Source organism: Marmota marmota, unplaced genomic scaffold, assembly GCF_001458135.2.
Source record: "Marmota marmota marmota unplaced genomic scaffold, marMar, whole genome shotgun sequence".
NCBI classification, from domain to species: Eukaryota; Metazoa; Chordata; class Mammalia; order Rodentia; family Sciuridae; genus Marmota; species Marmota marmota.
In genome coordinates, this window is record NW_026000174.1 from 7,557,850 (window position 1) to 7,583,212 (window position 25,363).

At 34.4% G+C, this 25,363-nt stretch overlaps 1 protein-coding gene across 13 annotated transcripts in view; it reads left to right on the forward strand.

Moving 5' to 3' along the window:
* Positions 1–25,363, forward strand: part of Tenm4 (teneurin transmembrane protein 4) — a 2,842,490-nt gene that overhangs the window by 331,103 nt on the left and 2,486,024 nt on the right. For all 13 annotated transcript variants that reach the window (XM_048789141.1, XM_048789145.1, XM_048789157.1 and 10 more), the window contains one exon: positions 13,405–13,448. The gene's annotated coding sequence lies outside the window, so the exon portion shown is untranslated. The remainder of the gene's footprint in view (positions 1–13,404; positions 13,449–25,363) is intronic.

Genomic DNA, 25,363 nt, shown 5'->3' on the forward strand with positions numbered 1-25,363 from the left:
ACTCCTCCCACCCCACCCTCCGCACACACACACAGGATGAAGACATACCTTTAATGATGCACGTAGTCTTTGGCCAAGAATAATTCCCAAGGAGGGACATGCTTTTAGCCATCAGCTGCCACCCTTCCTGTCAGGTGGCACAACAAGGGCTCTGTGTTCCTAAGGGGATATCTGGACAGGGTACCACAGTTGTTTCTTGTAAATCTCAGACCCATGGACATCCAACCTGTCTGCTCATCCTAGTCTGTCAGTCACTTTTTTCTGATTCTTCTCTAGGGCATTTTATTGCTCTATTCAATATTTTTATTGTTTTAGTGAATAAAAATCACCTGAAATTGTATTATATTTTCCTACTTAATAGCACATGCTACACTTTTTCCCTGCTTCAACTTGGAAGTGCAATAGGGTTAATAATGTCAACAAAATGTCCATCATGATAAAGTCCTATAACGACATTCAATGTTACAGGTTGAAAGGATCATAGAACATGATATTCTCAATTGCACAATTTTGCTTTATATATAACCAAATATATATTTTAATCAGTGAACAATTATCCATTAGGGGACAAAAATCTTTACAATTATCAAAACTAAGGACTGGGCGACCAGTGGACATCATTGTATCCAAATCTAAGGACACATCACCTAAGAAGTGTCCTGGGCAACGAAGCAAAAATTGAAATTAATTATGAAGAAACCTGACAAACCCCAAATAAGAAAACTTTAAGTTAAAAAAAATGTTGACAAAGTCAGTAACAAACACCAGTAAAGGACTGTGGTAACAATCCAGGTTAAAGGAAGTTAAAGATATGAGAAATAATGCTCTTCCTGGCCCCTACCATAGAGGAGAAAAAGTGAAAGAGGATATTATTAGGACTATTAATGGTGTTAGAGTACCAACAGAGTATACAAGTGTTGTGTTCATGTAAAATTTACTGAACTTCATAGCTGTGGTGGGGTTAAGTAAGGGAAGTACACAAGCACATAGTGAGTCTGAGGTAAGGTGCATACAGTGCTACGTTTTTAATTATTGGGCTAGGGAGGCAGAAGAGAAGGTAGAGTGAATTGATGAATATGGAATATGTTTTGAAGGCAGAGGCAACTTGAATTGTTGAAGTTAGGCATAAGAATAAGATAAATCTATAATTGACCATTAAATAAAAAGTTATGAGAACTGTGACAGTGTAATATTACTGTCCTTCAAATGTCAGCTGAAACTTCATATGTAGAAAACTTTCTCTGATTACTATTCTCAGAATACTCTCCTGTGTAGTCATAGTACTTAGTGAATGAAATATCACATTTCATAATTACACAGATCACAAATATATGTACACAATATGCACGTGTATGTATGTATGTATATGATTTGGACATTGTTGTATTTCAAGTAATATCTGTTTCTGGGCACGTTCATTCAATTTAACACAACATTGGCCTGTTTAGTTTTTCTTTTCCCTCTTTTCTTTGCAGTGTTCATTCTTTCATTTCAGTACTAATCTCATCCAGAGTCTGTCTTGAAATTTGATGTAGATTCTAGCCCTGACTTATTTGGAGAGAAAAACAGCTCAATTATGATTGTTAGTCGATTTCCATTTATCATCCCTTCCTTCTTATATTTTGAATCATCATTTCCATTCATTCTTCAGATATGGGTCCTCCTACCTGTTGCTTTGTTTATTTATATTAGTCATGAGGCTATTTCTTCAACTATCAGCTCTCAGTGCCATATCCATACTGCTCTCAGATATGTTACAAATTTTACCTATTCCTTGTGCCTAGTGAGGCAGGAAACAATATCTAAGCCTGCCTTGGGCTTAGTTCCTAGGGTGACTATGCAGCCATCTCCACTTGAACCACCCAGGGAAGACAGGCATTGATGGTGCTGTGTGCATTCCTAAAAGAAAGATAGCCATAACTACTTTAAATATGGAAATGAGCATGCTGAAGCAATGCAAGATAACAAAAGGAGGCTTATGATTTTTTGATATCATGTTTACAAGTAACATACTAACAGAAGCATAATAACTTTGTGCCATATATTGAGGACACTCACCAGAATATACATGAAGTAAATGCTAGGGAGCTTGAGGTGATGCATAAGCATTCATTCATTCATTCATTCATTCATTCTCTCTCTCTCTCTCTCTCTCTCTCTCTCTCTCTCTCTCTCTCCCTCTCCCCCCCCATCTCTAATGTTTTCTACAGTAAAGATGTATATTAAATATAAAAGTTAGAGAAATTGATCTTAAATGCCTAAACAAAAAGTCCTTACTAGTTTCTGAAAACTGCCCAATTTTCAGGGCTGATTTTTTTTATAGAAACATATTTCAAGTATTTGAAAAGCTAAATTTGTTTTATGAACACATTTTCACATTTAAAATTTTAGTAGGAATATATCCTTTCTCACCCTTTTATATCATTAATTCTCCACTCTGATTTTTCTTCTTGGTTTTTAAGTTAGAATTATCTTTATTTTTAAAGATAGCACATTTTTTAGTATACTATTAACCTATTTAATATAGGTTAAAATATCCTTACCTTGCACTACATTTATTAAATTTGAAATATCAAGTACATATAGACCTAAAATACTTAAAATTTTATTTGTTGATTGGAATTTGCCTTGGAAGAGTTGAATCAGACTAATTTCATATAATTTTAAATGCTGTTAAATAATTTAGTGTTTTAAAATATATATCATTAGGGCTGGGGTTGTGGCTCAATGGCAGAGCACTTGCCTTGCACATGTAAGACATTGGTTTGATCCTTAGCACCACATAAAAATAAACAAAAATATTGTGTCCATTTATAACTAAATATACATATTATATTTAGGTATATAAACACACCATTAAAATTTAGCCTTTTTTTTCCCTTCAAAATGCATCCTGATATGGAGCATTGCTATATAACATTGCCTTAAAAGTTAACACATATTCAAATTTTTGCTTTCAGAGAAATATTTTAAATTTTGTTAGTATTTTATACAACTTTATTTCTTCTGAAATCCTAAAATCAACATTTTATGGCATTTTATCTTTCTTGTGTTTTTCTCATTATTTTAATCTTTGCCACATTTTACTCTTCTTCTGTATTCTCAGGAGACTTCTCAGACTGTTCTCAGCATTATTGACTAGAATTCTTAGTCACTTTTTTTTTTTCTTGACACTGGTAATATAATTTTATATTATATGCACTGTTTTTCAAGTAAGTTTGTGTACAACTCTACCATAGGTGAATCTGAAAAGAAGAAAATCATCTTTATATTAATATTTGGTTTTCTTACCCTGTCTCAAAAAGGCAATTTCATTTTGCCTTCTATTGAAAGTTCCTGTATTTATTAAATTTTATATTGGTTTTATTAGAAAATGGGTCCTTTTAATATTTAGAATTTTTAACAAAGTGTTTTATTTTTTCTGCCCTCACAGAGACAATGTTTTCCAGTACAAGGATCTGGGGATTAACTTTAAATGTTCTATCTAAACATTACAATTCTTAGTCTTCCTCAGTTTAAAATTTGAAGGCAATTGAATGCATGCAACTCCCATAGAGATCTATCTGGTGGTTTACTAGACTAAGGCCAAATAATCCCTTAATTCCCTGTGGAATTATTTTCTATCAAATAGAACCACACCACAACTACCACCAGCATTTTCTGATTTTAAAAGATGGAGTATCTTAGTTAATGGAATGCAAATATAAAATACCTTCCTTTCTTCAAGAGTTTAATGCCCCCTGATTTTCACTTTGCCAATAGCTATCAATATTTTCCTCATTTTTTCCTTTTATCTAGTATCAGAAAATAAAATTGAAACTTGGAAAGTGTCTCTAAGGTTGCCAATAAAATGTCATTTTAAATTGGATGAAAACAAATCATTGGTATTAACTGGCTAGATCCTATAGCCAAGAACATCTCCAAATTCTGTGGAGAAACATTTTCCCCAAATAAATGTGGTGAACTGGAAAAGAGATTTATTTAGTGGGCAGAACACTGAACTGGGGGGTGAGAAAACACTTTTTCCATTGTGGTAATCACAAGCAGACTTTTCACAAGTCATGTCTCATTTTTATGGCTCAATTTTCTCATTTGCTTTACAAATGTATTAGGCTCAGTTTTCAAGTTGCCTTCATGTTATAGTTGTCTGAATGTATGAGTTGTTTTGTTTTAAATTTGCACTTAAAGTTTAGAAGACAAAATGATACACTCCTTTTAAATTTTAGAACTTTTGCAAAGGTACATTTTAAAGAAAACTTAGAATGTTCATACGTAACATCGTCTGTTAAAAGAAAGACTTGAAAGTATTTAAATTCTATAATTCTAATGGATTCTGAGATATGATTACATTACTAGGCTATTCATAACAAGTAAAGTATATTGAGAACAAACACATTTTTAAAGCTTTGTAATATAAGGTGATTTACTTATCTACCTGATTAAAATAGCAAATTTGGCTTTCAAGAGAAATTTTCATACATATATTTTTTTCTTTCTAGCATCCTAATAGCTTAAAGCAGAGTCTCTTTTGCTACACACTAGTATATCATTTATATATTCCCATAATAGATTTGAATTTGAATAGCACACACATTTATTGATTTACTCAATTATTTAAATATTTATTCATATTAACCACTAAAGATATGAAACAACTTCTGCTCTCAAGAGGCTACAAGTCTAAAAGGGAGAAATAGAAGCTAAATAGGGTATGCATTATGCAGTATAAGTTAAAAGTAAGAAATAGGAGTTGGGGGCAAATTCAGCCTGAGAAAGGCTTTCTATATTTGATGCTACAGCATCTTGAAGCATGAGGGGGTATTATAAAGATAAAGTGAATTGGTGGCATTAGCAAAGATAATTCAAGGTAAATATATGAGTGATACTCACAAATATTTGATGGTGGCACACAAGAAGAAAAAGAGATGCCAGTGCCTGTGTGTGATTGTAAGGTATTAGAAGTTTCTTGGAAATATTTGAGTGCTTCTAATTGGAAAAGTAACTGTCAAGATTTTAAAACTAAATATGATCATTCAAAATATTTCAAACGAAGGTAAGAGATCTGGTGTTCTCTCTCTCTCTCTCTCTTTCATATATATACACATATATACATATATATGTGTATATATGCAAATAAAAATAAATAAATAAATAAATTACCATCTAGTTAGCCATAGATGTCATGCCTACTTTAATAGCATTCCACCTAAAAAGTGTGTGGTGAGATGAGTGTATGAATGTGCGCGCATACAAACACACCTATTAGTATAATGCTTCTACCTGAAGGGAACATAATCTGGCCTCAGGAATGTCATTTACAAGGAGACTGAGCCTTATCATTTTGTTCTCTCGTGAGCTCTTTGAAGGAAGATTTTTTGTGTTTGATGCATTTTTCATTCCTGCAACAACCACATTGCCTTGAACATGGTGGTGAATAAATATTTGAGTGTGTGGAATGACTAAGAAAACACAAAATACAGTAAGAACCGTAGGGAGCTACTCTCAGTGATTCGTTTTTATCCCTGCTTTCTATTTCATATTCATGAGAAAGCTCTGTCCCTTCTGTTAGCACAGCATTTGTTTTTGTCACATGGTTTATCAATGTTGCTAATGAGTTGCTAATTAGCTGCCAATTCTTGTGCAATTTAGAAGGAAAAGGCAGAGAAGGGCTGTTCAAAGGAATATGCCTCGGTGATCTTGCCCATTTGTTTTACATGTCCATGGTCCTGTAGTACAGAAATGTTATACATAGTTATTGCAGGCTCACTGAGTACACTGTGTCTAGATTACAACTTCATTAAGAACTGCTAATGTAGATCGAGAGGAAGACTTTTTTTCTTTTGTGAAGGCAGGGCTTTAGTGAAGGTGACCCTAGGTTATCTTGCATCACCTCATTAGAGGGAAATACACATGCCTCATATAAACATTGGATACCACCAGTCATGGTTTGGAGACTGTTTTACTGTTACGTTTGCTATTTACTAATTGTGTCAACTTATCTGTTTGTGAACATTTCTAATCTTATGGTCCTAATTTATGCAATTTCTTTCATAAAGTTCTGCTTTACTAAATGTGTCCCTATTCTGCAATCAAAGCATGTATCTCACACTTCAGCTCTTTAATGAATGTTCCTTCTAATTTAATGAGTTATTCTCTGTAGTCTTGAGTAAACTTTCAATTCTTGGGGTGAGAGATCAATTCATTTAGATCCCCCCCTGCCCCAGATTGCTTGGTAGCTTTAAATTGCTGAAAGGTGATTATTTATTTAGAATCCTAATTAGGCATTAAAAAAAACTGAGGCTGAGATAATAAGGCTTGCAAAATATTCCATGTGCAATTCTGCAATTCCATACACCCTTTTATTTAGCCTGGACCACTTGACTATTTTAGCCAAAAAACTATGGAGTAAATTTTACGTGTCACTTCCTGCTTGAGACAGTGAAACACTGAAGTGCTCCTTTTCAGCCCCTCCCTTCCCCATTTTAATAATGGAAGAGGCTGCAAGTTCCAGATGGTACAGCTGCAAGGTGTAGAAACTCAGTCTGGTTCCCTTAGTAACCACATAGAGTGTATCTTCCATTCTAATTCCCCCAATCCCTGCTAATCCTCAATGGACATGCATTGTGAATGAGCAAGACATATCTATTTTATTAAGCTACTGGGATTCAGGATACAATTTATTACTGCATCATAACCTAGTCTATTCAAATTAATACATTCCTAAAACCTATTTTCCTCCTAGGAAACAGGTGTTTCTCTACCATTTTTGACAAATGCATTTGGGTAAGAACTAATAACTTACTATCCATTGTACTACAAATATTTTGACAAGTACATGAAAAAAATAAACAAACTTGTGTCTGAAAATGAGCCTTGTTATTAGAGGAAAATGTGAATGTTTTGTTTTTGCTTATATTTTTACTTGTAAATGTCCAGAATATTTGTAATTTTCCACACTTGACTCCTTATAATAATCACTTTTGATATATTTTCAAATATATGGTATCCTAGATCCCATGCCAGAATTTAAAAAAAAATAAAATCTCTTGGGGGAACCACTAGAGAATATAGGTTTCTAAAAAACCACCTCAGGCTAATCTTATGGTCAGGAAATTTTGGAGGAAATTTTGGAATCATCAATGATAAATGAATCACTAACATGGAAGTATTTTATGCTAACAATGCAAAGGCAGTGCTAATTATGGTGTCAAAGATTAGACATTCAACCACCAATAAGTACTTAAAACCCTTTGTATAAAAGAATTGTTGCAAACTCTTGACTGTTTTAAAACTTAAAATGCTAATTCACATACATTCCCTCATTCCATACTGTTCTTTATGATTTAATAATAGGATTATCTTTAGTCCTAGATGTAGAAACCTGGGCTCTGACAATTTTGCTGCATGTTCATACAACTAAAAGGCTTTTCTAATAAAGTGATGGTTTAATGGAAACCTAAGGTTAAGCAGGCTTTGAGATGGCGAAAAAGAGAGGAATTTGTGGGGTGGGGGAATCTTCCTCATTTACATGCTAAAATATTTTTATTTTTAATCTTGGAAACTACATTGGATTAGTTAATCATGCTCTTTTCATGTGTATAGTCATCTTTCTTGATTAAGTTTAAAGCCTCAGGAAGGGCTTGAGTTGGCAACATTTCCGGAGATGATGTGAGGGTGGTAAAGAACTCTAGAGACATGTTAAATACCTGATTTCAATTCCTGGTTCTATTCTTCAGTAGCTGTGTGGCTGGAGTGTTGCTGCTTAACTTCTGTGTCTCAGGGTCATTAGGTAAAATGGTGATAACATTCAAACTCATGTCATTACACTGTACGAGGATTAATTAGGTAATAAATGTAAAGCACTCAGAAGAGCACTTACATATAGTAAATACTGGATTCTTTCATGATTGGAGACACCAGCAGGCTCTCTATTTCCTATTTGACAAGGAAATTAGTGACTTACGTTTGCTGTGTATCATCTCAACCTCAAGTTTCATTCTTAACAGTTAACTAGTTAAATATCTGTTGAAAAATGTTGCATGCAAAGTGGTTTTCAAACTTCAGGGTGCATCAAAATCATCTGGAGGTGTCCCTGAAATATAGATTTCTGCACTCTGTCCCTAAAGTTTCTAATTCTTACCGTGCACCATGCTGAATGAAGGTGCTGTCTTGGAACCACAGCTGGGAATGGAATGAACAACTAGATCAGAATAGGGAGGGCCTTGAGAAGTTTAAGGAATCTGGGCTTTTATTGAGGAAATAGGTAGTAACAGAAGGGAAGAAATTGATCAGCAGATGCTACCACAACATTGGTAGTTTCTTAAATGACCTAGTTTTGATTTTAGCATTTGGAGTCTTAACTATATTTCAAGACTCTCATTTATTTACTTTATGAGAAAACCATTATCTTTATTCATCATCTTTCAAGGAACCTGTGTCACCATCAGTGTGATTTGGTTTCTCTGATCTTTGAACAATGATTAAGTTTAGTAAGAATAAAATCACCTGGGCTGTTGTTAAAATGCAGATGCCTAGGCTTGCTGGTGAATTTTATTCAATATGGTTGGCAGACAGCCCAGAACTCTACCTGTTGGAATACACAGGCATTAATTTGATGCAGGCTATTTGTGGACCACACATTGGAAATGATTTTTGCCTAAATTTCCCTGCTTTTGAAGCAAAAGTGACTGTTGCTTTTTTGTTGTTGTTCATTTTTAAAATGTAATTTTTATTTTTAGGTGAGCTTTCAGCCCAATTTGTTACATTTCATTAGAATCTGCTTGGTCTACTTTTTCCAATTTCAGCATTTGGTATGAGGCATTTATAGAAAAGTGACTTGAAAGCAATTTAACCACAAGCTCAACCAAATTAATTTAGGGAGAGTTTAGTAAACAGCCTTTGCTTTCTGTACTTAAGTGATCAATTTCAACACCTGCTTTTCCTTCCAGATGGAGTTAATTAACATTAAAATTATTGCCTAGAGCAGAGACTTTTTTGATAATTCACAACCCCCAGCTGCATCTGTATTCCTATACTTCTGAAAATTAAAACAACATGATCACCTCTATGAGAAGTGAATTTATCATTGAAGTATTTCAAGATCTGCACGTAAATACAATCATGAAAGAAAGAAGGTTGACATGCATACAGTGGATGCTATATGCTTGGCATTTTCACATATGAGATCTAGTGCAATCCTCATAGCTCAAGAAGGGTGTTAATATATAGAAAAGTGAAAATAAGAAAAGTTCTGTAACCTTTTTGATGTTTTGCTGTTCTTAAGAGGTACAGCCAGAATATAAATCCCTATTTCATCAAAGTTCATCTTTTTTCACTACACTGAGCTCAGCTTAGACTGAATGAGGATTGGCAATTTTAAAAAGCAATTCCTAGGAAGATTTTAGTAAAATATTTGGTGTGTGGTATATTGAAAATAATATAAATGACATATACATATATACATCTATCTGAGATATATATGATGCCCCAGTGTGGCCTGGTACCACTGTAGTCTTTCATAATTAGTATTTGCTACCTTCAATGAGATCTTATGTCTCAGACACTGGACTCAGTTCAGAAGAGATAAAGGCAAGGGAAAGGTAAAGTATGATGATCATTACAATGCAGTTTTAAGTACTGTAATGAGGTATAGAGAAGATATTGTGAGTTCAAAAGAGAATAGGGAATTCAGTGGCAAAATAGTATTTTAGGCGTAAGTCTCTCAACTTTCTCATTAAACGAGGGTTATGGAAGGATTGAATAAGACATTTTACTGACTTTGAAGCATTCTTTTTAAAAAGTTTGCTTTATAAGTAAGTTTGGATGATCTACAATTCAGCTTTTTGCTACTACTGAATCTCATGGTAACAATGCAATTTATTTAAATATTACAAGCCAAGATGCATAAACATATGATGATCTGAATGCCCAGTACTTGCCCATGTTTACGAATAACCTGAACATTTAGCACATTGTTCATCTTATGAAAGATGCTAGGCTTTTCTTAGAAAAAAATGTTTTCATTCTGTTAAAATTGCTTGGTGATTGATACTATTAATGAGGAAAAAGTTAAAATGCTACATTTAGGGGGATTTATGATGTATATGATGTGTGATATGTTCATATGCATACACACAGAAATATATATGTACATAGTCAAGTTTCACTAGATGCTGTTATGTTCCATAAATTGCTGCACTACATTAGTGAAGACTTAACTACTGCTTCTACGGAATATATAGTGTTGGGTTTCCACCAGCTGGGCTCCCAAGTCACAACATTGTTGTCAGCTGATTGGTACATAACCTTGTTTTGTGAATGAGTAAAAAACATTTAATATGTATTTTTGATTTATTAACTAAACTCACAATAACAGATTTATATCTGATGTTTGAAGAAAGCTTATGTAACATGTACATTTTCTTCAATAGGCACATCACAGACTTCTAGGAACACTATATCAAAAAGCACCACACTTGGGGTACACTTTAAAAAGCTAGATCAACACACACACACACACACACACATGCCCACAGTGGTAGCATACACCTATACTTTTAGCTACTCCATAGACTGAGGCAAGAGTTTCACAAGTTTAGGGCCAGCCTTAGCAACTTAACAAGAAACACACATTTAAAAAAAAAGTAAAAATAAAAGGAACAGAGGATATGGCTTAGTGGTAGAGCACTCCTGGGGTTCAATAGCTAGTAGCACAAAAAACGTAGAACTGAATTGAAAATGAAAGGACACTTGTCTTATGTTGGAACTGAAACAAAAGGCAGAGCATCACTTCAGCAGGAACATGAGCATTAGGCAATGCAAAATATTTTCCACTCTGTCCACATGTGACCATAAGAGTGCCAGAAGTACCAATTCAGGAGTTATATCAGTATATTAATTCACAAACAGGATGCTGTATTTCACTTTAAAATTTTTAATTTTAGTAATAAATTCGGTGATGGCAAGGTAACCCCAAAAGATAGACTATTTTATCTTTTTAGCACATTTTATTTGAAAAGAATTGTGTAAAAACTGCTCATTTCCCATTGTATTTGCATTAAAACTCGATTCTCTGATACAATCAAGGACATCATTCTAACTCGTTGACTTTGGCTTGCAATCACATTTGAAGCCTTCTAGCACTTAACCATACAGTCTAAGACACTGCATAATTTAGAGAGGACTTAAATGCTTTTGGGGATGACTTCAGTTAAACTGGGAATTTTATTTTGATGAATTTGGGCATTCTTAAGTGTTACAACAAGGAAAACTATGAAGTAAGTAGTGATTCTATGGGCAGCTAAAAGGTGTGTGTGTGTGTGTGTTTTGCTGGGGAAGAATTTGTTTTAATTGAGGTCCTAGAGACTAAAGAAATTGAATAGGGAATAGGATTTTTTTTAAATGCCTACTCTATCAATAAGCTGTGGTTATGCAACACAGCATCTTAAAACATAGTGGTGAAAACACCAACTGTTTGCTCTTAAGGTGACTTCATTTGGCTGAGGTTCTTTGGGCCCCACTGGGCAGGTTCACTTCACAGTGAGACAGCCAAAGCTCTTTTCCACCTTGCCGCAGGTCTGATCTCAGCTGGGGTAGCTGTGTCCCACCGACCCTCATCTTCCTCAAACCACTAAGCAAATTTGAGTCTGGGCCGACACACAAGAGGAAAAGTAGAAATACCCAACTCCTTTTAACAGGCAGAGTTGGCACTGTCTCTTCTACCATATTTCATGAGCCAAAGTAAAAGCTCAGTCTAAATTCAAGGAGTTGAGAAATACTGTCTTGATTTTTAGAAAAAACAACTGCAAAGGGCGAGACTGGAGGAAGAATAGAGCCATTAATTCAATTGATTACACTTGCTATGAGATTGGCACAGACTTTAAACAGCTCAAAATACTTTAGCAAATGTAATATATTCTTTCTTGCTCACTCACCTGTTTCTATATGGATCTTTAGTTATATAAATGAAGAAACTGAGGTTTGAAGTTTCAAGTAAACTGCTCCAAGCCCTACAATAAGGGAAAGAACCAGCCCTCACATAAAGGCTTACCAGGCATCAGGCCTGAGGTCTGCACTCACCACTCTTGTTTTAGAAGATGATGTCTAGCATAGGTAGACCCCAAATTAAATCCAGATGTGACCTTCCTCCCCTTTTCCTTTTTGGCTCTATCTCTTACCACTACCACCTTCATTTATTCTGTTCAAGTGCTACTTGTAGCTTCCTTTTCCTCAAAAGCTTCTGTCAGGTCTCAGCTTTGAGTCTGTGAAACTATCTTTGCAGTAGAGCTATCTCTCTGGATCATTCTTTATAGAAAGTCACCTAAATTTGCCTCCCTCATGTTTCAATTGTTTGTTTAAATATTAGTCTAACTTAACACTCAATTTAATAGTGCAAACTGCCTCTCTTCTGCTCTGCCTGAGCTTCTAATCTGCAACTCACAATTTCTTATCTGTTTTTTTTTAACTCTTCTACATTTTATGTAATGTACTTTTCTATCATGATTATTGTTAATTGTCCATTACCCATTGTTCAAATGTAAACTCATGAAAGCAGATTCTTGGTCTGGGTTTTTCACTATTGTATCCTAAATAATAAGTATGCCTGAAACCTCATAATCACTCTCAAGTGTTTGTTGAACCAATGAATACATTTTCTAACACAGTAGCATCTCAATAGTGGGAAAGTATAAATCAATGTGATTTTGTGATGAATCCAGGATCTGCAAATCACTACCTTCATGACTTTGAGCAGAATATTTAAGAGCCACAGTTTTCTTCAAAATTATAAGCACTGTTAAGGTCTCATAGAGCTACCTTCATTTTGACAGGTTCATGGTTAATGTAAGGTCCAACATCTGGTGCCTGGAGTGCAGCCCCAAACTAGAATTGTACCAGAATAGGGACAAAGTGTAGTTTCTGACCACATGGATTCCAATTGCACTATCTGGATCCATTTATAGCTTCTTAAAATGAAAAAGTATCCTTCAAATGTGCATTTTTTTTCCATCCTCCACCTGCAGCAGGTTATTCTTTCTTCATTGCAACCACGTGACACAATTACTTCTCTAATTGCTAGCAGTCAGTGTAGCTGGGAGAGAAAGGGGTTAAATTAGCTATTAGCCAGCTATCAGGTAGCAGAGAAAGACTGTTTAGCTGCTGCCATTTCTTGATTGGAATTAAAGGAGGGCATGCAAGATATCAGAATTATGAATGAGAAAAACAGGAAATTTTTTTTTTACATTTGTTAAGTATGCTTCCTTAAAACCTTTTTTCCTGTGAGTTATTTTGGGGATATAAAGGTAAAACAGTTACTAGGGCAAACCAGATATTTAAAGTGGGCAGCTGTTGTTAATGTAGTTCTAATGATGTGATCTCCAAATTTATATTTTAATTCTTTTTTTTTAGCCTCAATATTACTCAGAGATGGAAGCTAAGATGTAAACTGACTGGTAAGTGACATCACATTTGTTAACAAGACCTAGTTTTTAAAGTAGATATTCTACATTCATTCTGGCACTCTGATATTTAAAGGCTGGAACCAAGACCTATGAGTTATGGATATTAGAATATTCTGTTGTCTTCCTGTACATAGAGCACCTAGAAAATATTATTTCTCCTCATGAAGTAATGCAAAAAGATCAAATAGCTCAATGTGCAAAGTGTAGAAAATAGTTGAATTAAATTACTTGGATAATATCTGATGTTTGTTTCAGTTATAAATTACATTTAGAAAAAAAACATGGTGTATGTATGAATAAAGGGAAAAAGAGAAATGAACTTGGGAGGATCTACGTAGGATATTTATTTCTACAAACAATGTACTTGCTTCAATTTTATGTGTTTTAAATGAAGTAATCATTAAAAGAATGAAATATCCCTGAAATTCATTCTTCTCCTATGTGGTTAGAAATAGGAAAATGAAAGATTCATTCTTGCTCTAGAATTGAATTTATAAATCTTTATCTGAAAACAAGTTTACCAATTCTGTGGTAATTACATTAATTTAAAATCTGTCAATACATAACTTATGTTTTCTGATATTTTTCCTTAATTAGCAAGTTTACTAGAAACTGTTATTTGTGTGTTAATTTTAAGATATGTAGTTTGAGAGTAATTTAATGATGTCAGGTTGTATTTTCTGTTTTTATTTGTGTAGTTTTAAATAAACATCATGGCAAATCACCAGATTTTGACATAAATCTGGAGAAATTATTTTTTTCTTAGAGAAAATAACAGATATTCTGTGAAAGTTTCTATGGTTCTATGTAACAGCTGAGAATCAATACAATGGGAAGAACTGTATTCTGAGTGAAGAGCTTTAGGTGGATTGTTCTAGAGAGAGTTTATATCTCTCTGATGAATAACGAGGTACTTCTTTTTTTAAAAAAATTTGTTCTAATTAGTTATGCTGACAATACAATGCATTTTGACATATCATTCATAAATGGTATGTAACCTATCATTCTTCTGGTTGTACATGATGGGGAATTACACCATTTTGTAGTCCTGTATGTACACAGGGTAATAATGTCTGAGTCATTCTTCTTCTTAAATAATGCAAGATGTCTTAGGAGTACCATTGGAAATATAATTCCTAATTTTAAAATCCACAATTGAGAAAATGTAATATATATTAATGTCTACAAATGATTTTTCATTCAAACATTTTAGAAATATATTTTAATGATATCCTTTGAGAATATAAGAGAAAATATTTTAGTAGCAATGGAATAAAATCATCCTTATTGTATACCACCTTATGTGTTTGCTACCTTTTAACATTAAAGTTGATTCTTTCCCATAGCATTTTTATTCTTAAGTATTGGGTCTGTAAGTGAGACAGTATTATCTGATATCACCAAGGCAAATACGATTGTGTTGAGCAATTACAACATACAATCTAAGTATCAGTTTAGAACAGGCTGAATAAAAGGGTTATAGCTTTTATAAAGGCCCATCAAATCTTTGAAAGTTTGGAAAAAATAAAAGCCAGAAGGAGAGAAGTGAAATCAATGGATTAGAAGTGTGAGAATTGGAAATCCCTATTTGTAGAGAGTTGGAAATCATGGTGTACAAATAGGAGCAACTTTATGAAAATATAAAGTGGAAAGTCAGGACATCTGGTCATGCCTTTGTTTAGTCTATTTTACTATTAGTTTATTAAAAATAAAATATCTAAAGCATGTTGAAGCACCTTTCTTGAAACTATCTGGCATGTGTGTTTGCTGCCTTGACACTGTCTGATTGGCAGTCCTACCTTAGAGAACTGTTTATGGTACAGAACAATGCCATAAAGAACTTCCTAAAATTTAAGAAGAACTAATCATCAACTTGACATATTGGTGAAATGTAACAGCCATTGAATATTTAACACACAATGGGTGGGTCCAAAGAAGCAGCCTTGGTTTTTGATTTCTTCACCTCCTGCATAGCAAAAGGACAGCTACCTTTATAAAGAGTATGTATTTCATTTAACACAATACTGTGGAATGTTATGAAACATATAAATCTAAATGTTAAAATTAAAATGACTTGGCTGGGGATATAGCTCAGTTGGTAAGGTGCTTGCCTTATAATGCACAAGGCCCTGGGTTCAATCCCCAGCACCACAAAATAATAATAATAATAATAATAATAATAATAATAATAACAACAACAACAACAACAACAACAACAACAACAACAATACTTACCTGTAGTGCTATACTAGGAACATGAGAAACACATTTGTGCTTAAGTAATTCATGCAAGTGGATAAGAGTACATATAACTTTTATGTGTAAGGAGCTATTTACCAAACAATTACAACATGGATTCAAATGTCAAGAGTTGTTTTGTTGAAGGCTTTTTTTCATGTATGAAATAAGAAATCATTCATCTAGAAGTAATTTGTTAAAATTTCTCAACCACCCAAGTCTTATTGAAATGTGTTTTCTTGGTAATGTTGTGTATACATTAAAAAGATATTAACAAAAATAATCAGGACTTCAGGTTTATATTGTCATCAAAAATTATGGCTGAAGACATAATTTGATTATTGATACCTTCTAAAAAAGGAAAAGCTTATTTTTAAGTGATATTTTGTAGTCTGTAATGGCTGCAAGATCTATGTTTTCTAAGACTAATTTACCACTGATCCCTGAGGAAATAAAATGTGTTCAGAACATAAATTATCTTAATAAATAGTTGTTGATTTAATACATTAATGGATTATATTTTCAAGGATAAGACTGAACGAAAAGGGATGTCATCATGTTATCTTAATTCTTAAAGTAACACATGTACAAAGAAATTTCCTTGGTGTTGCTTAAAGAAGCAGTTATGCATATGTTTAAGAGCAAGGACTGTGGATATAGAATTTCTAATTAAAATTCAAGCTCATAAAAGGTATAGGACTGGAGCCTGGCACAGTGGCACATGTCGGTAATTGAGTGGCTCAGGAGGTGAAAGCAGGAGGATTGCCAAATTCAAAGCCAGCTTCAGCAAAAGCTAGGTGCTAAGCAACTCAGTGAGACCCTGTTTCTAAATAAAATAAAAAATAGGGCTGGGGATGTGGCTCAGTGGTTGAATGCACATGAGTTAAATCCCCTGTACTAATCCCCTCAAAAAAAGGATATAGGACATGATATCATTCTATTTGACATTTTAATCATTTCAAATACTGAATGAGCAAATCTTTGTAATGCACTTAGAACAGCTCTGATCACAGAGTGTCATTTAGTTAATAGCAATTTTTGTCATTATCATTGAAATTGTGAAAGTTTTCTATGTGCAGAATGCTTATATTCTAGGAGAGAGAGATAAACAAAATTATTATGAAGTGTTAAGTTCAGAAGTTGAAATGGAGTATGAAATGGGACTTTAGAATTTGGAATTATTTCCTGAATGAAGGTACTTCAACTGGGCCCTAAATAATTTCACATTATTATGAAGCTTATCATGTACATTTCAGCATGAGAAACTAGGAGTGACCATATTTTGATGAAGATTAAGTAGCTAGACATAAAAGAGATGTGAGGAATCAACAAACATCATTAAGTCCCAAATGTTTTTTTTCTAAATTAATTTGTTAGATACTTATCTCATTAAAAATTATTCTATGCCATTTCCTGCTATCATTTACACTTTATTCTGGTATTCAAGGTGAATCAATGTTAATGATTCACCCATCTCTCCAACCTTATCTGCAAACATTATTCATTTTCCAATCCTAATTTCATTTTTTGTACTCCAAATTTTAACTTTTTTCTCAAATATCACTGGTTTTGGACATTTCCTTTCTACCCCACAGGGTCTTATGCCTAGTCTTACACCAGAAAAAAATTCTAGTCTTTGGTAAGATTTCTTGTCTAAGTTATTTTCTTTTTAAGACTTGACTTGACTTTATAATCTCAAGTTTGGCTAATAGATATCAAATTCTCCCTGCCCCAGAACACAAAATATAAATGAAATTCTCAATTTGTTTAATAAGGAATAGAGTATCTTACTAGAAATGAACTTAGCCAAGCAGAACTCTAACAGATGCAGCTTATCTCAGAATGGATCCCTGTGGCCCCTAAATTCCTGTGGGTAGAGCTGGTATGCAGCTACTGGGAAGACTTCTAGAATTGCAGAGAATTGTTGATCTTAGAAGCTAGCTAAATTATGGGCCTTTTTCCCTTATGTAATGAGTGTTCTTGTTATTATCTCTCAAGAATGATACATGCAGTCTACATGCTTCCATTTAAGGAAAACATTAATTTCCCCATTCTGAACTCATCTCAGTATTAGGGAGGTGGCTTCTTCAACTTGGGGAAGCAGGAATGTACTTCTAAGAAGTATTTGTGTTGAAAGTTTCATCACAACAGAAAACTTATTTTCCAAAATTCTGTGTATAGTAGCATTAGACCTCTTCTCTCTGCCATGGCACTTTCTTTGTACCATGAGTTAGGCTCCAGTCTAGGAACAGGGACCAGTAGACAGATGCAGCTCTGTCTTCAAAATGTCTTCATAAAAACTGTGTAACAGTGCACAATACAGCTCAATAGCCATATAATTTGAAAGATCTTTTGTGTCACTATCATGAAGGTATTGAATGCTACCAATGTGTGTAAATTGACACCTAACTCATAGTGTGGGAAGGAGAGGTATCTCTCAGAAGAAGGTGACACGTGAAATACTGGTATGAGTTAGCCAATTAAAGAATTTGGAGAGAACATACTAGTTAGATGGTTTGCTATTTCAAAGGGTCCCTAAATAAGAACATGACACATTAAAAATATAGTTCTACATTAGGATTTTTGTTCTAAGACTCATACTAGGTTCTAGTTCAGCTGATGATTCTTGATGAATCACTCACTGTGGTCATATCTTTCTGCTGGGAATTACACATAAAATGTGTCTTCATTCACTAAAAGTATTTTAAATATTCACCTATGTTTGTACTTATGTGTATGTATATTAGGGAGAGGGAAGGATGAACATACAGGTAGAGAGATTAAGAAGCAGTCACTGAGGTCTCTTCTAATGCTCCCAATCCTTAAGGATAATTTGGCCAAGTAGGCACATTGTTCTTTGTACTTTCACACTCTGCACATTTCTGAAAACATTCATTTGAGAAATAGTATTTTGGTGACATTTGAGTGATTATCTTATTGACTTATAGCACATTGACTTATGTGAAACGCTTTTTTAGGCACTCGATAAATGCTTGTTGACTGACTGACTCTCACAAACATTTAAGATAAGAATGATGTATATAGCAAATCATTTTGCCAACAGGAAACCAACTGGGTGCCAAGATTTGTATACAATGTAAATCATAAGGACATGAATGTCTCGTGATTGCCTGAAGAAAGTATGTGAATGTACTTTTTCAAGTGACAGATTCACTTTTCTGTAGCTTATAGCTGAGAAAAAGGCTTCAGGCAATACCAGATTAACTATTGAGACAGACAATAGAGTAAATCCACATTAAGTTTTCTATATTTTTAGAGTGTCATAGATGTGCCATGAAGCAATGTCTACATATCATAGACACACAGGAGATAAGAATGTTCATTTACAGAAAACTTACCATTATCGATGGAATAAAAACCCATCCTTCATAGTAACCATTTTTGTAGTCTTGGGTATGAATTTTAATTTCTGTAAGAATTTGCTTACATAATAGATCAGATATGGTTTTCTGTTCAAGATGTCCACATCCTAACCCTTGGAACCTCTGAATAAATTGCCTTACAGAATAAAGGGGACATTGTATACGTGATTTAGTTAATGGTCTTAAGATGGGGCTGTTATTCTGAATTATCTGGGTGAACCAAGGTAAGTGCAACAGTACTTATAAATGAGACATAGGAGAGACAGAGTCAGAAATGACAAGAGCAGAGGTTACAGAGATACAGGCCCATGAGCCCAAAGAATGTAAAATAATACAACTATTTAAGTTGCTTTAGAAGCTGGAAAAAGCAAATAAATTAATTAGCTAAATGTAAACAAAGTAAAAGACATCCTTCATAAATTATTGTGAGGATTGGATGTAATATGAAATACAATCATTCGGCAAGATAACTGACAGGAATAGAAGACTTTGGAGCCTGAGTACTCCTACAATAAGTGAGTCCTTTACTTATCCACACAAACTTCAGTCTATATTTCAATAATGCTATTACCTATACTTTATCAACGCCTTCTGTATATTTTGTATTAAGTACAACTTTTTGACATTGTAAATGGTAATTTGACTTACCATGGAAAAGAGAGTAGAACTACAAATTATGCATGTTCGCAAAAGAAAGGAAAGAAGATACTTCATATTGAAAGCCTGGTACAAATTAACATATTATGATATTCCATTGCTCAGACCTATTTTCACAAACTTTTTTAAAAATGGCATTTTTCTCATTATGTCTTAACCTCACAAAGATGTTAAGAGTGACCCAAAAGCCTAAATTTAAAATAACACAACTATTTAAGTGAATGTAAGCCAACTCACAAATATGGAAAACCTCAAAGCAGTGTTAGCACTTTGCTGAGCCCAGGGACTCCAAGAATAGCAACTGGAGCAGATATTACCCTCATCCCATTTCATTGTTCTGATCTCCTTTGTGCCAGTCTCCTTTAAAGCTTGGCTTATACTACATGCCCAAACCTACATTTTGGAGATAGATTTTACCCCCTTGGCACCTTGGCATTACCAGGGGCAAGAATCTAATACTTCTAGCCAAAATCCTGAGCTGATTCTCATTGTCCTGGCCTGGGTCACAGGCTAATCTGATGTAAACATGGTGAATTTTCTGATTAATTAGATGTGAGTCCATGCCTGACCTAGAGAATCAAGGAATATAGGGATATTGTTGGAATTTATAAATAATCAGTAATTTTATGTTTCGGAAATGAAAACTTAGTGGTATAAAGGAGGTATCAGAAGGAAAAAGTAAAAATCTATAATGAGATTTTATAACAGTGGTAGGAGAGGAAGATAGTCTCCCAGACTCATTAAACATAAATTGGTCCTAAGGGAACCTGGAGAAATATCTAACTCTCCCTTATTTTGTGAAACAGGGTAAATGAGAAGAAATTATTTGTTTAAGTTCATATACCCAATTCAGATTTTTTTCCCATTGCAAATCTCTCTTTACTCTTTTGTTATAAAAGCTTTCCCAAGCTTTTCTGGAGATCAGTGGGTTTTCCTACTAAAATGGTTATAAGGGACTCCTTAAACTAGGTTCACTTCTTCAGGGTCTATTTCCCTATGAGTAGCCCCTCTTCTGAGTAAAATACCTTTTTCCTAGTCAAAGACTCAGAATCACCTTTGGTTTAAGTTTCTCTCACTTAGTAATCATGAAATCACATTTAGATTTTTTTTCTAAGATTTCACATGTTTCTTATGATATTGCCTGAACCTAAGGTGTAAACAATAACTTGTACTCATCCATTCAATAACTGTTTACTTAAATACCTATTATGTGCTAGGGACCAGGCTAGTTTATGGAGACACTATGAGGCAGTTCAGGATCTCTAAGATGTTGAAGTTTAGTGAAGTGTGCAGACAGATGAATAGGAGGTAAAAAAAAAAAAAATAAGTGCAGCTGAGTTCTATGATTGGAGCCAGAGTAAGGAGAGTAACATAGCTTTGAAGGGCACAGGTCTGGAGATAGTAAGGAAAGGTGTTGGGTTAGCTGATATTTAAGCCAATCTCTACCCCTAAAGGACAGCAAGAAGTTGAAAGGATATGGTAATTTATAAACACAGGTGTGAAATCAGCAATTTCAGTACTGTGATATACCTAGAGCATAGAATGGCATTTGGGGCATTTGGGTAGTTGAGAATGGAGAGAGAGAAGACTGAATTAACAAGTAGGGCCTGGGAATAAGGGATCTGGCTAGCTGTGGGAGGGAGTTTCAGTGTTACTAGGGACATGGATAGGCATGACAGCAATGAAAGCAAGGGAGAAAAATAACATGCATCTGATTTTGGAATAGCTCTGTGTACAGAAGAGTGAGCCTATGGCAAAAGAGACTGAATAAGAGGCTATTTACCCTAACTGTGGATATAATTTCAGAGTTGTTAGAATGTTACTATTGATTTGTATCTGTGCTCCTTCCTCTATTCTGCTCGTTATCTCTTAAATTTGGTCTTTTCCTCTTATCCCATAATTCTTAGATGTTCACTTCATGGTTTCTTACCATCTTCTCCTCATGTTCAATTCTACTTTCAAGATTATAAATCTTGTCTTCATTGTCTGAGGTTCTGTCTTCCAAGTGGTCTAGTCTGTTGGTGATACTTTCTATTGAATTTATAATTTGGTTTACTGATTCCTTCATTTCAAGGATTTCTGCTTTTTTTTTTCATGATCACTTACTCTTTATTGAAGTGGTCTTTCACTTCCTGTATTTTTTCTTTGATTTCACTTCTTATTCTATCCTGTACTTCACTTATCAATTTAACTATACACAATCTAACTTCTTCTTGGACATTTCTTCTACTGTGTTATCAGTGGCTTCTGTTGTTGAAGCATCTTGGCTTTTTTTGGCGGGGGTGCTTTATTCTCTTTATTTTCATGTTGTTGGTGTATTTTCCCATCAAAAAGTATGGATCTAAGTCGGGACAAATTCTACCCTGTAGACCTATAGTGTCCCTGGAAGTTTCCAGTGCTTCACCTTTACTGCTGAGACCAATATCAACAGCACCTAGTATACACAATATATAGCCTTAAACCTAATATCCCCTACTAAGGCATCTACTACTTTCTTGCATTAAACCAAAATGATGAGTTCAATAACTATCTATAGTACAAACAGAATATTTGTTAAAATGATTTACAATTTCAAGTGGTGGATGAGAGAACAGAGGTAGTGTAGTATGCAATATCTGCAAGGGAGGAACAGAGAAGCTAGAAGTAAAAATTCACAGGAAGAACGGAAGAGGAGCCAATACAGACTGACTGTTGGTTGGGGAAAAGTTGGAAAGAAAATCCAAGAACATAGACAAGAGAGAGGAAGAATATGAACAAAGAGAAAAAATTAAGACATAAGAATAAATTGTAAACAAAATATCACTTTCAAAATTTGTGAGCAAGAACTGAAAATGATTTTTGAAAGTACATAGTTTGCATACTTTATCAGTTTGAATTTAAATTCCATGGATAAAGATATGATTTCTGAACCAAATATGTACATGCCAGTTACGCACCAGAATACATGCTGGGGTCTGGTGAAACTTTGGATTTTTAAAGTTCCTGCTCTCAGATCATCCAGTCAAGTAAGAAAATATATCTAGTTCTATGCCTGCTTTGTAATCACTACTATAGAAAAATATCTGTTAAAATAATTTTTCTTATTCTGCAGAGAAGGAATAGCAGAGACTATGTAGAAATGATGATTGAGCTGGGTCTTGAAATATTTTATCTGGAACATAAGAAAAAGTTATATGTGAGCCAAAACATGACCTAAAACATGAAGTCATGAAGATCCATTTTATATCTATTGAGGCACAATGGAGAGGCATATTAATGAGATTGGAGAGGTGCAAGAACAAAAGCCTGATGTTTAAACAAAATAAAAAAACCCTAAAGCATTCAATGCCAACAGGCTAAGGAGTTGAGATATATAAGCAATACTGAAGACAATGGCATGGTCAGGCCTGTATACTTAAGTGAGAATAGTGTTGAAAGTGAAGAAAATATATGTGAACAAGTGGCCACATGAGCTGAGGGTCACTGACAAGAGACAGTGGTTGTTAATTTTAAAGTCAAGAGACCATTTTGAATGTATTTTTCTTACCCCACTTGGTAGTAGTTGCACATGTTTTGATGGAGATTCCAGAAAGTTTTATGTGCACACATGTGTGGGAGTCCTTGTACAATAACTCTGGAGTTCCTCAACAACCTACAGTCCATGACTTAGCACAAGGAGCAGTAAAGACATAGACCTGACCTGGAGCAGTAGCAGCAAGGATGCAGATGAATGAGCTTCAGAAGGCAGAGAAAGCAAAAGATATGAAGAGAATTGATAGAGGGAAGGGGGCAGGGGTAAATGAAAGAGGAAGAGCAGTGGGGAGGTTTGAGGAATAATCTGGATAAGAGATGGTTCTGGTCCAGCTTATTATTGTGTTAAGGAGGTACTGAGTGAAGGTCATATTGGAAATATATTTTGAAGGTAGAGCTGACAGAACCACTTTATATACAAATCATGAGCTACCCCAACATCTGGAGATTGGACAGCTAACTTGGTACAAAGTGGAATTACTTACTATATTGGGGCTACTGGGACATAGAAACATCAGGTCTGAGATAGGAAGTCAGAGCCCATTATTACGATTGCTGTGCATGGGATTCTTGTGTTTTGGTTTTCCTTGTCTGTTTCCCCTCACATGCACCCCCAAAAGAACAGGATGCATGTCTGTACTTCTAATGATTAGTACACTGCAGAATTCTTAGTGGATGCTAATAACTATCACATGAATAATGTAGCAGAGCTTCTGTTCTGTGACCTTATTATTTTTAATGTTGAGTAGTACAGGAGTGAAAGGTTTGAAAACAGGTTTTCTGAGTTCAAGGCTTGCCTCCAGTATTCACTGTGTTTAATTCTAGTTTATTTAAATTCTCACACCTTTTTTTTCATGTAAAATGTTTAATATGGTAGTTAATAGTCCACTCATAAAAATTCTGATGGTGAGATGAATTAGTACATGAAAAGCAATTAGCACAACACCTGGTTAGTGGTACAGTGTTCAGGGAATGCTGTCTATTAAACTTATTATTTGAAGGAAACCCATAGGTAAAATACATTTGAAAACCATTGCACTACCAATGTGGAAAGATGTTTTCTTTGTTATTTAATAATTAAAAAGCACTTTGCTCTTGAGGCCTTATGTATATATTAATTACCCTCTTAAGGTACTTGGTACTGAGCAGGTTTAATAGCAAAAATAAATTAATGGATAAACTGTAGCTGCTGTAGCAGTATTCCGAAGTGTTCTTGGGTTTCACAAATATGTGGATGTGCATATATCATTGGTGGAGTGGAAGCTGAAGAAAGAGAAGGTAGCACTCACAGTTTGAAGCAATGATTTGTGGGTCTTTAATAGTGTGATTTAAAGACATTTTAGATTAAGTTTATGTCATTTTAGTACTGTCTCCTGTAGGATTTTTCTCTCTTATTTTGTTCACAACAATTTGATTGTTTCTGAGACTTTTAGTCTTGTGAGAAATGTCCTACCTGGCCCCAATTTCTGTCAATGGAATATTTATCTTCAGCTATCCATCCTGGGTCATCTGTCTATGCCATCTATCTCCATGAACATCAGGAGAGGCATCAGAGAAGTGTTTGCCCCTCTGAGAAATCGCATGACACACCTGCTATTCCTTAGAAAATGAAACTCTTGAGACAAATGTTTGATGTGCTTTTATCTTCTTTACAGTTCCCCTCTCCTAAACATGCATTGGCAATGAAATCTCTCAAGCAGAAAGGTGAATTACCTTACAAAGCCAGTGACTGCAAAGATGATTATTCTTCTTGGTTCTGCTGGTCTTTTATTATGGATGGGAGATACATCAGTTTCACCCCATAACCAAACTGTACTCTCCTAGTACAAAGGGCTTTGAAGTTGGTTTTTGTATGACTGCCAACCATTCCTATGACCAATATGAAATTTTGTGGTTCTGAGCAACTTTAATTTCCCATTATTTAAATAATTTCAGAAACCTAAGATGAATTCCTAGAATATTAAACTTGAAAACACAATGCTATTTCAAAATCATTTTCGATTGGCTAAAAAGTAATAATAGCATTTATTATCTTCCATGCTCTCCCCCTGACCTGCAGGTGTATAATCTTAGTTTTCAAGGGTAAGCACCTGGGGACCATGATGGTTGGGCAATTTG